The sequence below is a fragment of the Dysidea avara genome, chromosome 3, assembly GCF_963678975.1.
Source record: "Dysidea avara chromosome 3, odDysAvar1.4, whole genome shotgun sequence".
NCBI classification, from domain to species: domain Eukaryota; kingdom Metazoa; phylum Porifera; class Demospongiae; order Dictyoceratida; family Dysideidae; genus Dysidea; species Dysidea avara.
The window spans coordinates 39,227,696-39,244,137 of NC_089274.1; the positions used below are offsets into that span (position 1 = coordinate 39,227,696).

Genomic DNA, 16,442 nt, shown 5'->3' on the forward strand with positions numbered 1-16,442 from the left:
ATAGCCCTATTTATGTGGTTGCATAGGTACACAACAAAACTCCTCAAAGAGATACCTGGACACCTTGATAAGCAGGATGCCTGTTTATATTCCCACTCTAGTCGGTGGTGGATCCAGAGGGGGGCCACAGGGGGAACATGCCCCTCTTCCTCTCCAAAAATCACACAAAAGATTGAGTACTCCAAAAGAGCAGTCAGTCAATTACTTTAACTTCCACAGTATTTGCAACTTGCATCTGTAGCACTAATCCATGGACATATGTACACTTAACTATGTAGCCTGCTTGGAATTTGGTCCTTTGCATGTCATTCTGTACAACAACTTACTTTGAGTTTGTAACTGAACTTGTGACTGCATATCACTGCATGATCCCTACAGCCCTTGATCAATGCAGACCACTTAGAAAGTATGATTTATTAAATATTTGTGCTTAAAACTATACACTACATCAAAATTTTCAGTCATAAGATACCTGTAGCTTCCAGGGTTCTGTGCTTCTGCTTTATATAGCTACCTACTATGCTGGTCATGGTGCACCCCTCTTGCCAAACCCTGGATCCGCCCCTGCTAATGGTGTACATACATTTGGATCAAGATGCCTCTGTGGTTTCTGTAATATGAGCACTGTAGGGGTTTTACCATATGCAAGCATTACGTGCACCTCAATGTGTGAAATAAATTACTAAATTACTTTACACTCATGACTGCTTTGAAGATCAAATCATAAATTCATGCACATACTCATGCAGGATGTAAACATGTTGACCTTGTTTTCAAGTGCATTTGCCTGTACTGACCTTCAAAGCGTGAATGCAGCAAAATACTTTGCAAAACCATTTATTAATTACAGTACTATAAATCATACATTGAGGTACAAGCAAGTGTTCATAATATAAAAAACTCTTGGTACAAGTAATGCATCTACTGTATACAGTGTAACTCTTCTCTATTGCCTGGACCATTGATAAAGTGAGAACCACAGACTTGTATTGGGTCCAAGCGTACTTAAAATTATAAAGTAAGATCAAGAAAACATATTCTAGATATCAAGGTGTCTGGGTTTCTTTTTTGAGGTCTGTTGTACCTATGTAGCCATGTATGTAACTTGTGTATGTAAGTGCACCATAGCGGGATATGACTTAAAGTATTTTTGAAGAGATGGTATATACAACATTCACATGTTTGTGGATGCATGGTGATCTCATTTAAAGTTCACCTGTCTAATAAGGACCATATTTTGGATTTGCAAGAAAGGGTTGATGCTTTGGTGCTATCCATTAAATATCCAATTAGAAAAGTATAAATTTGCTACATCACATAAATGGTCTTTCAACACAGGTGGTCACTAATACAGGTTGCACTGTACCTAGACATCTTCACTCTGTAAGACAAACTTGGCATGGCCTTGTTGCGATTGATTATTGGAGGTGTATACTTGCATGCAGCAATAATAGGCTACAAAATTCCACTACATACCACAACATAATTCATTATATCTCTTGAGCCCATTGTAGTCCCACCACAAAAATTTTATCAAACATAGACCATGACCCATTCATTATTCACCAAAGAAATCAAAGAATTTCAAGCAGCATTTTTCAAAATATAAAGGATTAAAGTTTTCAATACAGTACTTTTGAACCATAATTAAGTAGATATCCCATAATTTAGGGATTACTGGAAAAGTCAATCAACAGTCTTCCATCAGTGAAAATCATTTTTAAAAATATTTACACAGTGCAAATTACAATCGATTTTGTAACTAGAGATGGACCAATTTTTCATGAAATATTTGTGGTCATAAATCAGAAACTATGGGGTGTATGGAGCTAAAAATTTGCATGAGTGATAAGCACCACAGGTACTACAAACACGACAAGGTTTGTCAAAATCCGAGAGGTGACCCTAAATTCCTGGTTGATTTCACACAAGTATAAAAAGTAAGTTTTTGCTTTTTCGAAGGCCTTGACTAACCTTTATGATAACACATCACCTGCTGGTAGAGTAAGTCGTCAATTATTGGTATGAACTAATTATCGGGAATTGTTAATTTAATCATGAAGTATATAGTACCCGCAAACTCAATGAACTGTTGTACCCTCTGAAACATTTCTTATCATTTTGAATCACTGTTGCTAAAGTATAGCTACTGGCTTTCGTAAAAATAATTTTGCTTCTTATGTCTTACCTGAATATCTCTTGAATTGCTGGTCTCATAAAAGTTCTGTGAAACAGAGAACTGTACATATATGCTGTAAGAAAAACCCTCAAAGAATCAATGAGGCACCTGGAATTACACACAGATTTTCATTTGCATATGGTCTGCCAATCACTGAAGTACAGTGTGCCAATAATAGGTACCTCATGGCAATAATTGGTGCATGATATGCTTTACGATTTCACTTATAACATGATGCTCACTCACATGAAATAATTAAAATTTGGCATGCAATGTGACAAATGACTTGTTTTGTCAAGATGCATGGTAGCAACTGCAAAGGCCAAGATAGTAAAAGGCACATACCGCAAACAATAAATGAAACGTTACCAGAACTGTGAGTCATTTACATGGCAGAATGGTTTTGTAATTAATTGAAAAACAATGTAATCTTGTAAAATCCGCATGGCAAGACCTTAACTTCACTGATGGTTCTGCCCCGACAAGCATGATTGAATTAGGGATTGAGTGTGCACTATATCTATAGTTGATGACTATGGCTTGTTAGAATCACATAAGAATATAGGATAAATCAATCTAGTAACAAATCTGCTAAAATGTCATGATATATAAATCTAATCAAAAACAGCCAAGCTGTAAAAAAATGGTGCGGCCCCCATAAAGGCCATGGTAAAAAAAGATGTGAAATCCAAGGTGGCGGCCAAGAAATGGCTGTGATGGTAGGTTAATGGTTACATTTTAATAACAACAATTCAGGTGAATTTGGTGCCAAGACCAAGCGGCACAAAATTCTTCTGAATTGCCGTTATTAAAATGTAACCATTAACCTACCATCACAGCCATTTCTTGGCCGCCACCTTGGATTTCACATCTTTTTTCACCATGGCCTTTATGGGGGCCGCACCATTTTTTTACAGCTTGGCTGTTTTTGATTAGATATCACTTCTTTTTGTATTTGTATACTGCAAAGCCGGCCTATGGCTGGCTTTGGGGCTTTTTTAACCCATGTGTTTTTTCTTTACCACAGGAAGAAGAAAAGAACTTAAAGAAGAATTTTAGTACTTCAATTATTTTTGATTTTATTAGTAATTATACAAATTATATACATATATTTATTACATGCTCATTATTCCCCACAGGATTTTTTTTTGCAGCTGATCTCTCTACTGGGTGACTTGAAATGTAGCTGAACTATATACAGGATGGTTTTTTTGTAGCTGAACTCTCTGTAACAGGTGATTTGTTTGCAGCTAAACTCTCTACATGGTGGTGTCTTTATAGCCGAACTGTCTACATGATGGTTTCTTTGTAGCTGAACTCTCTATAAGATGACTTCGTCTAGCTGAACTCTCTACAGGGTGATTTTTTTGTAGCTGAACTCTCTGCAGGGTGATTTGTTTGCAGCTGAACTCTCTACATGATGGTTTCTTTGTAGCTGAACTCTCTACAAGGTGACTTCGTCCAGTTGATCTCTCTACGGGGTGATTTGTTTCTAGCTGAACTCTCTACAGGTGAATTGTTTGCAGCTAAACTCTCTACATGGTGGTTTCTTTGTAGCTGAACTCTCTACAAGGTAACTTCTTCTCTACAGGGTGATTTGTTGTAGTTGAATTCTCTACAAGGTGGTTTGTATGAGGCTGAACTCTCTACATGGCGGTTTCTTTGTTGCTGAACTCTCTACAGAGTGATTTGTTTACAGCTGAACTCTCTACATGATGGTTTCTTTGTAACTGAACACTCTACAACGTGACTTCTTCTAGCTGATCTTTCTACAGGGTGAATTGTTGTAGCTGAACTATCTACAAGGTAACTTCTTCTAGCTGATCTCTATACAGGGTGATTTGTTTGTAGTTGAATTCTGTACAGGTGGTTTCTTTGTAGCTGAACTCTGTACATGATGGTTTCTTTGTAGCTAAACTCTTTACAAGGTGACTTCTTCTAACTGAACTCTCTACGGGGTAATTTCTTTGTAGCTGAACCCTCTATATGATGGTTTCTTTGTAAATGAACTCTCTACAAGGTGAATTCTTCTACCTGATCTCTCTACAGGGTGATTTGTTTGTAACTGAACTCTGTACAAGTGCGTTTTTGTGGGTGATCTCACTGCAGGTTGATTTGTTTGTAGCTGAACTCACTAAAGGGTGATTTTGCTTGTAGTGGAACTCCTTGCATTGTATCTAGTTTCTAGCTGATCTCTCTACAGGGTGATTTGTTTGTAGCTGATCTCTCTACAAGTTGATTTGTGTGTAGCTGATCTCTCTGCAGGTTGATTAATTTGCAGCCGATCTCTCTACAGGGTAATTTGTTTGTAGCTGATCTCTCTACAAGTTGATTTGTGTGTAGCTGATCTCTCTGCAGGTTGATTAATTTGCAGCCGATCTCTCTACAGGGTAATTTGTTTGTAGCTGATCTCTCTACAAGTTGATTTGTGTGTAGCTGATCTTTCTACTGGTTGATTTGTTTGTAGCCGATCTCTCTACAGGGTAATTTGTTTGTAGCTGAACTCTGTACAAGGTGCTTTTTTGTAGGTGATCTCACTGCAGGTTGATTTGTTTGTAGCTGAACTCACTAAAGGGTGATTTGCTTGTAGCTGAACTCCTTACATTGTGTCCAGTTTCTAGCTGATCTCTCTACAGAGTGATTTGTTTGTAGCTGAACTCTCTATAAGGTGATTTATTTGTAGCTGAACTCCTTACATTGTGTGTAGTTTCTAGCTGATCTCTCTACAGGGTGATTTGTTTGTAATTGATCTCTCTACAAGTTGATTTGTGTGTAGCTGATCTCTCTGCAGGTTGATTTGTTTGTAGCCGATCTCTCTATAGGGTAATTTGTTTGTAGCTGAACTCTCTATAAGGTGATTTGTTTGTAGTTGATCTCTCTGCAGGTTGATTTGTTTTAGCTGAACTCTCTACAGGCTGATTTGTTTGTAGCCGATCTCTCTACAGGGTAATTTGTTTGTAGCTGAACTCTCCACAAGTTGATTTGTGTGTAGCTGATCTCTCTGCAGGTTGATTTGTTTGTAGCCGATCTCTCTACAGGGTGATTTTTTTGTAGCTGACCTCTCTTCAGGGTGATTTGTTTCTAGCTGATCTCTCTACAGGGTGATTTTTTGTAGCTGACCTCTCTTCAGGGTGATTTGTTTCTAGCTGATCTCTCTACAGGGTGATTTTTTGTAGCTGACCTCTCTTCAGGGTGATTTGTTTCTAGCTGATTGCTCTACAGGTTGATTTGTTTGTAGATGAACTCTCTACAGGGTAATTTGCTTGTAGCTGAACTCCTTACTTTGTGTCTAGTTTGTAGCTGATCTCTCTACAGGGTGATTAGTTTGTAGCCCTTACATTGTGTGTAGTTTCTAGCTGGTCTCTCTACAGGTGATTTGTTTGTAGCTGATCTCTGTACAAGTTGATTTGTGTGTATATAGCTGATCTCTCTGCAGGTTGATTTGTTTGTAGCCGATCTCTCTACAGGTAATCTGTTTGTAGCTGAACTCTCTATAAGGTGATTTGTTTGTAGCTGATCTCTCTGCAGGTTGATTTGTTTTAGCTGAACTCTCTACAGGGTGATTGCTTGTAGCTGAACTCCTTACATTGTGTCTAGTTTCTAGCTGATGTCTCTACAGGGTGATTTTTTGTAGCTGAACTCTCTTCAGGGTGATTTGTTTCTAGCTGATCTCTCTACAGGTAGATTTGTGTTGATTTGTTCATTGCTGATCGCTCTAAAGGTAATTGATTTGTTGCAGTTGAACACCCTGCAAAGTGTTTTGTTTGTAGCTGATCACTCTAAAGGGTAATTTGTTTGTAGCTGAACTCTCTCCACAGTGACTTGTGTGTAGCTGAATTCTGTGTAACTGAATTCTCTAGAGAGTGACTTAATTGTAGCTGAATTCTCTACACAGTGCATGACTTGTTTATAGCTGAACTTTCTTCAGTGTGACTTGTAATGTTCTGAATCTCTATAGTGGTATATTTGCTTAACTCTCCACATGGTGACTGTCTTCTTGCTGAACTGTCTATAAGATTAACTGTTTGCAGCTGAACTCCCTACAGAATAACTTGTGATGTAATAAAATTCTATAATGGAGTAAATAAATTAGCCGAATGCTCTATTAGGGTGACTGTTCTATTAGAGTATCTCGATCTCGCATTTGCTACACGGAGTTGGCTTTCGAATCATAACTCAGTGGTTTGTAATCCGGTTCTTCTGTACTACTGCAAGGACTTTCTATGAAGATTATTCCAGCTATACACCGATTTTCAGCTCATTGCTCTAAGCGGTTTGCCTAGTAGGCGTGAAAACTAATATTTTTTTATTCATAAAAATCGATCGCGTAATTGTGACACAGGTTGAGTTTTGTGTCATATCTCCGTGGTCTTTATCTCGATTCCTTTCAAACCACCAAAAGGCACTCCTACGATGGTTACTCCATCTACATAGCAATTTTCAACTCATTCCATGAAGCGGTTTACCCTGTAGGCGTGACAACAAATCGATCTTGTTTTACGCGAATACTCGGTCATAACTCCTGAACCGTTCATCGAATTTGTACCAAATTTGATGCTAGGATTCGCCGTTGGACTCCCTTTCTGTGTGCCAAATTTCAAGGCGATCGGAGCACGCGTTTGCTTGTTATAGCAATTTTTGCAAGTGTGCGAAAAGACGAAGAAGAAAAAAACGAAGAAAAAAAAAACGAAAGTTTGGCAGCTCGTATCTCGGAAATGGCTGGAGCGATTTCCTTCAAATTTGGAATGTAGACTCCCTTGGCTGGCGGGAAACTGTGTAGCAAATTTGGTTCCAATCAGATAAGTGATCACCGAGATACAAAGGTGTGAAAATTACGTTTTCGTTCTTCCTGTCAATATACTCACGGTGTGGCGCGCCGGCTTCTTGGGCCGCACGACACACTACCGTGTGTCTTGATGAATATATAAGAATATAGTCAGAATGCTCCATAGGAAATGTATTGCAGATGATTGTGTTCTTGCATTGGCAAAATGACAAGTGACTTTGTTGAATCACCTTTATATTGCTATTTTGACACCTGGAGCGATGTCACACACGCATAGTGACTGGGCATGGTGCTTAATTGACTAGGCTATTATAGTGCTGTAAACATAATCACTGCTTTAGTTTATTCATGGCTAGTATAGTAAGTACTTTATAGTGCACATAAGCTTTATTATGAGTTTTTCAGCTCGTATTTGGGCTTCATTACGTACCCACAATCAAAGCAATCTGCCATCTCATGTCGATACACTTACATTTGGCCTCTCAGCAGTACCTTATTGTTACTCTTACAGCGTAATCCACAATCGAAATTCACATGGTCCCATATAAATACACTCGCAAAGCATTCCTGCAGTTTCCCACACTTGCAGGCGAGTCACCCAAGTGAGTTGTAACATGGGCACTTGTGATTTGCCTGAAATATATGCCGGGCTGCGCCCTCGTGCTTGTGTGTATATTTCAGGCAAGTTACTCATGCCTATGTTACAACTACTACATGTAACACATTCACACCTCAGATCAAAGGAGCCGCCCAGGCTACATTTTGTATGTAGCCTGGCTAACCGGGCTACATATGAAATGTAGACCAGGCTACAACTGGGCAGTGATTATATAGGCGCCGAGGCCGAAATTGATTGTGGGGATTGATTAATACTCATGTGATTAGGATGCACGACTTGGATTTCACCATGAAAACCAGTCAGACAGAGAGTATTTTGTTATTGTCGCCATCCTACGAGTTGAAAAATGTTGGGCTAAGGTGAAAACTGGCGCTATAGCTTATTCATCAATCATTTCCGGACGTTTTTGAATACGGACATGCCCTCATCATGAAGCTATCACTCTGCACAGAGTAACCACTCTACAAGCAAGCTTACCTGTCTAGGCCTTTAGTGAACTCCATCCTTTTTCCATAAACAATTCAATAGCACTGATTAAAACAATAAACTTGCGTAACTTAAATTCTCCGTGATATCTCTAGGATATGTCTGTTCATCGTAACCGAATGTAACCAGAACATACTAGTTGCTGGCCCATAATCAAAAATTTTAGGTATGCATATATAATACAGCCAGTGGCTGCACTCGTGTTGGCTTGGGTGATTGATCGCCCTGTACAGGCTATCAGCCTGATAAGTGTTACATATTAGCTGTAACACGGGGCATTCGGGCTTTGCCTGATATGTATGTCCTCATGCCTGTGTTACAACTGTTCCATATAAATGAGGTTTACATGCACATTTAAACCAAGTCAATGTTAATTATGCACGCATTGGTTAGAAATGTTAGTGAGCATTAACTGGAATTTGCACATGCGCAGTGTTCAACACGTGCCTCCTAGTGTGAACAGCGTGACTTGCTAGTTGTTAAGGGTGAGCCATCATGCCACAGACAAAGAGAAAAAAGGAAGACCCCCAGAATTGAAATTTATGGGCGAGCGTCTTCTCTTTAGCGTCCGTGCAAAATCGGGAGGATAGATGACAAGCGTCTTCTCAGAGGTCTTCTCTGAGCACAACAGCGAAACCAACGGGCTGAAGACGGAGGATAGAGATTGGATAACATGAAACCCTGGACGGCGGGCACTGCTCTGAATGTGATGGAGGAGTGGCATCATCGCCAGGTCTGTACTACACGTCAATACGCGTTGATAGACTATGACATCATACATCGTCACGGTGGAGAACATCTCGATACAAGCAACGCTGGATCGAATGGCGATAAAGGTGACTGATCTAACACCCGTCTCGGTAAGTAGTGGCGATGGTGTTTTTAATGTGTTAAACAGCTAGTTATATTTGACGTTTCCATTGGCAGCTGTGTTCTTATTACAAGTGGTGTAATAAATTAGAAGTATACATATATATGTATAGCATGGATAGTTCTGCTTTTGCGCACAGACTTGTCACCCAGAGAAGTGTTTTCAAAATGTATGTACGGGTAATGACGGGCTTACTAACAACAGAAATCAGTAGTGGCTGATCATGAGCTGCCTTTTCACCATAACTTTGGCTTGTGGTAACACACTGTGGCTAGCAGGTGATGAGTCTACTTAGCTTCCAGCCATTGCAGTACCACTACACTGTAAATTAGGAAGGTGGGGTTTGTGATAAGAAACCCCACCTTGTTTGCCTATGTACAAGGTGGGGTCTGTAAATTAAAAAGTGTTATTGTATCAAGTTAATTCCTGTTAATTGTTGCACATTTAGCACTCATATAGTTAGCCTTGCCAATGGTACTCTTTGCACCTGCACAATGTTGGTGTCTTCCACTTCAGCATAGTAGCAAAAAACTACTCAATTATTCTGTTATACTATGCCAGGTTAGGTACTGTTAATTGGAAACACAATCTACAGTGTTAGTGTAAGGGTCAAAGGGTACCGAAAAGCCCCCTTAAAACTGTTGTGTATCATGGTGATAGCAAGATTAGAAGGATTAGCTTCAGACAGGGTATACAACTGGGATTACATGTGCACTGTTATAATACGTACATTGCATCGTATTTAATAACTATCCATGTGCAGCTCATTATGTCAGTTATGACCATGACAGCCTGTAATTCCTCAAGCTTTAAATGCTAGGTTTTACCTTTGGCTGATTAACAGGAGCACCTCCCTGTAATCCATATATGTTATGTTTGAGTACGTTCATAAACTGTGTATTTGCTTATTAGTTGAAAGCACACCACAGCTAAACACTTCCATGTCTGCGATCTTGAGTGAATCACTTGATGTAGACCATTGTCCGCTTACCAAACAGCAGCAGCAGCAATGGTATGTCATCTTCCCCATCTGACTAGCTATTAAATACAGAAAAATAGACATAATACATCATCCTACATAAAACTAAATATAACAGTGGTAAACAGCTTGTTATACTAGGCAGGTATGTCTTGACGTCCATCGCATTTGTATTAATGCTTTACAGTGACCAGCACTGAAGGTCTGCAGCAACATGTGCTGCAGCCTTAGGATTACCTAACCTAATTTCAAGGACTTAGGCTTATTGACTTGACCTAGTGACTGACTTCATGACTGAAAAGGTGTAACAGAAAAGGGGTTAAACCTATATTCCTTAACTAACTACAATACATTCTTCCCTTCCCATACTGCCATAGTTACATATTGCATGATTTCCCACATGAGGTCTGACTGTAGATTTGCTCCTGTATGTGTAATTATACACGATATGCTATTTAAATGAGATATACCAATGTCAGCCTACGGTACCCTTCTTTCACCTTTACCATCTGCACTAGCTACCATGCACAGAAAGTAGTTATCACCTATCAGTAAACTCTAATTCGGCCACCTTACACAACATACTACAAATTTCATTAATCCACCCATGCATAGGGGATATTGTGGAGTGAGTGAAGTGTAGACAAGGTAAGAACCGTGTTCTTTCTGTTTAGTGGAACATTGCTATCAACCCACCCTCCACGATGAGGATTCATGTCGGATTAGGTGTCCAGCTATCCAAAAGGAACCATTTACCTAAGATTTACAACAAGGGTATATTCTCTGCTATACACGTAGCAATTTTCATTTACTTATGATTCCCCTTTACACTTGCAGACCTATACATCTTCAATTGAAACCAAGACTATTAGAGCCTCCAATCAGAAAAAAAAAAATGTTTGATTTGTTATTATTCCTCGCTTCATTGATTAGTCATACAACAGCTGTTCTTATCATGCACACTGTCAGTAGAATAATTTAATGATTAGCACCACAACCTTCCAATGGTGCTATATCAATAGGATATAGATGTAATCATTACCACAGACACCCCACAAACTAGACAGTCAATCACCACCGCCGGCTTTCCCTTCAACTACTGTATGGAAGAAGACTGCCTGCTGACATACTTAAGTAGCATGCTGGCTAGTACCTTTCAATGATGTTTTCATACATCACTGAGGCTATCTATCTAATTGGCTTCCTATTCCTTAGTAATAAGAATTAGCACACTGGGACCACCTTGTTTGCACCCATAGTTAACCAGTCACGTGTTTTGGTCACAACACATACTCAATGTATCTTCAAATTTTGCACTGCTTCGTCAGGAACATTAATAGTGCATCCTGACTAAACTGCAGCTGGTACTGATGGGAGACCTATTCCAAATGTATCCTCATATCAACCCTGCTCCGCAGTATTATTACACGTAATCCACTCATGCAACTGGTAAATACTTAGAGCATGTATGAAGATACTCATATTGCAGATGTGTGCATGCATACACATAATGGGCTACATGCTTGTACATTTATATTATGTTGTGTGTGCTCTATATAATGCTGCTTGTATACGTGAAGAGTCAGTTAAAGATATTTACTCTGGCTTGTATATGTAGTAGTATAACCCAGGGTCCTGCTTGGGTGGAAAGTCATTTCCCATGCCTTTCTATGGCCTGATACACCCAAGCTATGTCAAAAGTCTGAAAAATCCCCTTTTGCCATTCAAAAGTATTCACCAACCCATCTAATATACATATAACTTTCCAATTTAAGTCCCAACCTACAATTTTTGTTAGGTTTTCCCATGGCAGACAGAGTCCTTGTACAACTACCAACCCCACCACCATCAGATGACGGTGGTGGATAGTAACACCGCTGTGGGACAAAGATTGGTGACAAGTACGTTAGAGGTGAGCGAACTACATTAAATGAGGTTTACATGCACATTTAAACCAAGTTAATGTAGGAGCTTATTAATTATGCACGCATTGGTTAGAAATGTTAGTGAGCATTAATTGGAATTTGCACATGCGCAATGTTCAACACGTGCCTCCTAGTGTGAACAGCGTGACTTGTTAGTTGTTAAGGGTGAGCCATCATGCCACAGACAAAGGCGAATCCCTCCCTCCCATCCCATTGGTTTGTACAATGGTTACTCTGTCACCAAATGGGCCCCCAGTTTACGAAATCACGATCGCATACTAGCGTACCTTATCTGATGTGTTTTTTATATATATATACATGTGGTTGTGTATTTATATGTATAGTTTGGTATTGCAGGAAACAAGCAAGTTAATTACAATGCCTGAGGAATCGACACCCAGTCAAGGCTTTGAGCCACCCAATGTGTGTAGTAAGAAGAGCACAAAAATGGGAGGACTGGTTGGCATTCCCTAGTGTGTTCAGCGAGCAATAACCACAGCTCATGCATGAGTAACCGTAGACATGTGCATGCAGCTGTAACAGAAATGGGGTCACATAAAAATTGGAAGAAAAAAAAACCAACAACACGGTGGGCGGTATGTACAGTATTTACTGTGGAAAACGTTACAAAACATAGGTTATATGGTGGGCGTTGATTAGAATGAACAGTGTAGTGTACGTGGCTGCATCACAAGCATTGCAAGCAGTTTACTACACTCTGTACTTGGTCTTACTGATCTCACAGTCTGCAGGTATATCACGTGTTGTAACACACAGCATCAAACACAACTATAAGTGTGATAGATGGGGAGCACGTGCAGCATATTAGGAAGTTTGGCTCAAAAGCGGAAATTTGAGGTCAGCTGCAATGATAAATTAGGTGATCAAGATCAAAGCAATTAAGCAGCTGCAAATAATTGAACTTGCTATAATTATTTTATTGTTTAAATTTACTGCATCTCATCGATTTTTTGTAAGTTTTGGGATATTTCTGAATCATTACAGACTGGATATTGCTGCACAGTGTAATTCATGACAAATAGATTGGAACATTGAACTTTTTACGCGTACAGGATTTCTTTAATAAAATCTTTATATACTCTGGATTAATTCTGGGAGCTATTTATAGTTAAAGCTTCACCATGCATCACTAGTCAGACCGTAGATAATATACCCTATCAGGGATTAATGACACACTTAACTACCGATTGACAATTCACGTTGTGGTCATGTGAAAGTATTACAAAATACGCCAATGTAAACATAATGTAACGGTAGCAACTGTGAAGAGTTCGATAGTACCTCAAATAGTACTGACCAAAGAAGAGACATTGTGAGTACTGTAGATGGAGCTAAAATAATGAGCAAGCCTGTCAGGTGCACAGTTCACTCAAGAAAGTCTGTGCTAGGGATGAACTAGCTGTGGAGATAGCTGGGACTGGGAATACGTCCTGGTGTTGTTTCAAGTCTTACAGCCAGGGATGTTTTAAGTATCTACCATACAGTCAGTGCTACACATAAGCAAGCCAACAACACCAGCACAAATTAGAGAAATGATATGGATGGAATTTGCATACATACGAGCCAACAAATTGCAAACTATTGGGAGGAATTGTGCGAGGCATTAAGTTGTCTCCTCATATCATAGGAGAACCGTTAGCAATGCAACTAATGAACCAGCAAATTTTTGAAGAAATGCTGACATCTATGTTTAAAACACACGTGGAACAACCAGCTGAAATACCAACTGAGTTAACAGTGGACAAAGAGAATGTATTAAGGTATACTTGTAGATATGTGGCAAAGGAGCTGCACCAAAATTTTTTGAAACAGCATGAGGAGAAGTTTGTGGAATGCTTATAGTTTTCATCAAGGATTTTAAGTAAACTATTAAATGGGGGCATCTCTGCTGATTTCATGATCAAATATGGTTACCTTTCAAGTCAGGTTTGAATTGATGTGTAGCGAGTGTTAATGAATGGGTGGAAGAAGCAAAATCTTGTAGTTTGTGAAAACACTGGTGACTGTGGCATACAGAGCTAACTACATTGCAGTTTAGAGGTGGTAGTGTCATCCTTCTAACTCTTTTGAGTGTCAATGATAGATGTGGTGATGAGAGCGGCAAACATGTTGATGACATTGGCAGTGTTACACATGATGATAACAACTCCCTGGGTAAGCCAGCTAGACTGATTGTCACAGCGGTGTTAGCATGGGTGAATGTGTTGACAGTAGTCGTAGTGGTGTTAATAACACATCTGCTGACTGTATAACTGAATTTGAAAATGTGTGTGGTGTACTAGGTAAACCATACTTTGATAGTGGCAATGACAGTAATGACTTGTTACTAAATGGTGACATAAGGTTCTGTGAGGATGGTAGCAATGGTGGTGATGGTGACAGAGGTGTCCATAATAGCAGTGATATGGATGGACTAAACAGTGAAGGCAAGTTAGACAGTAATGGTATTCTAGGTGGTAATAGTGAAAATAAAGTTGTGGTTAATCTGGTTGTGATAACTGTTCTCTTTGTTGGGCGTCCAAAGTGGTCTTTGCATTAAAGCCTGTTGTTTCTTTTCCTGGTTCTTGTGTTGCATAACTGTCTTCCAATTAACACCTTCCTTTGTCCCATCAGTGCAGATGTAAATATTCTTGTGATTACTGCACCTGCTTGTACAGTAGCCATGCGTATTATTGCTGTAGTCATCAGGATATAACCTTTAGGGAAGCCTTGTAAACAACTTTAAGAGTACAATGTTAATAAATCATTTTGTTTTTTATTCACATGTTCACAAGTATACTTGATAAATTGCTACTATGGAGGAATGAAAATTACAAAATCCATTTTCATTTCACTCAAAATACTTTACCAAATCAAGGAAAGTTTGAAAAATGAAAGTGGAAATTATACTTCTTGAAGTTATATGCTTGCACTGAAACAATTTTCTTCCTATAAATATCACTTGTTGCTTAGAAAAAACGAAAGCGTTTGTAGCAGTCACCATGCATTATGTCATAATTTGTGCAATTTGTACAGCTTTCCATGTGAATATAAGTAAGAATACTTACATGAAAATCTTTTAAGAGTAAGTAGAACACAATGATTTATTGCAAATGACTTATAAAGTAGCAGCCACCGTGCACGGACTGAACACTGTCCTTGCTGTAGTAGCAGACAGTTAGCAACCAAAAAGGTGCTTAAATTTTTTAAAATTTTTTTTAAAGCTTTGAAGGTCTGTAGGACACCTGGTCCTACAGCCTGCTCAAAGACATTAGACACGAGGACATTAGTTACATAAGGTGTGTTTGAAAAGTTGCAGGAAGGAGAAAAAATCCATGACTGGACCTAGGTAGCCTCGAAGCTGCAGCCATCCGATTTACGCTCAAACGCTTACAGGAGTTTACCAGGCAGTCAGGATGTTTTCTCCTTGTTATTTTCATGTAATTATATCCATAGGAATTCTAGAGAGTGACTCATTATCTCTAAGTACCCCAAGTAGAACCAAATGGACACTAGTTAATTTTATTAAAGCTTTACAGCACAAGTGCTGAAGGTCTGTAGGGCACCTGGTCCTACAGCCTGCTCAAAGACGTTAGACACAAAGACATTAGTTACGTAAGGTGTGTTTGAAAAGTTGCAGGAAGGAGAAAAACTCCATGACTGGATCTAGGTAGCCTCGAACCTGCAGCCATTCGATTTACGCTCGAACGCTTACAGGAGTCCACCAGGTGGTCAGGATGTAAATTAATGATTACACTATAAGTGCTCGCTATGGCTTGTTAGAATTGCTCGAGAATAGGCTAAAAGAATCTATCTGCAAATCTGGGATAATCCAAACATGTCACAAGATGGGATTGACTAAATGTCGAGGATCTGATGTTTTACTAACTTTAAGGGGGGGAAGAAAAAGCAAATACAGTAGAACCTCAGTTATCTAAACCCCTTGGGATGATCAAACTGAAATTTGGCACACTTAAAAGGTTCTTTTTAGCGAATCACAGTACCAAGTTAGGTAGGAATCCAATAAAGAATCATGGAGTTATAACTGATTATTCATGTAAAATAAGATCAAACTTCTGTCACGACCACAGGATAAACCCCTTGAAGGAATGAACTGAAAATCGCTATGTAGATGGAGTAACCATCATAGGAGTGCCTCTGTGTGGTTTGAAAGGAATCAAGATAAAGACCATAAAGATTATGACATAAAACCCAACTTGTGTCACAATTACATGATTGAGTTTCATGAATAAAAAACTATTAGTTTTCGCGTCTATCAGACAAACTGCTAAGAAGAGTGAGCTAAAGACCAGTATGTAGATGGAATAATCATCATAGAAAGTCCTTGCACTAGTATAGTAAAATCAGAGTGAGTTATAATACAAAATCCAACTACATGTAGCAAGTACACGATTGAGATGCTATTATTTTTATTACAGTCACCCTATTAGAGCGTTCAGCATTGTAAGTAACTCTATTAGAGTGTTCAACTACATAACAAGTCACTGTGTAGAGAATTCGACTATGCAACAAGTCACCAAGTAGACTAAAACAAGTTACCCAGTAGAGAGTTCGGTACAAAAAAAAGTTACCCTGT

At 39.1% G+C, this 16,442-nt stretch overlaps 1 protein-coding gene across 1 annotated transcript in view; it reads left to right on the forward strand.

Annotated features, from left to right (window-relative positions):
* The window catches only part of LOC136248271 (uncharacterized), a 132,406-nt gene that overhangs the window by 41,283 nt on the left and 74,681 nt on the right, over window positions 1–16,442 (forward strand). The gene's annotated exons all lie outside the window — the stretch shown is intronic.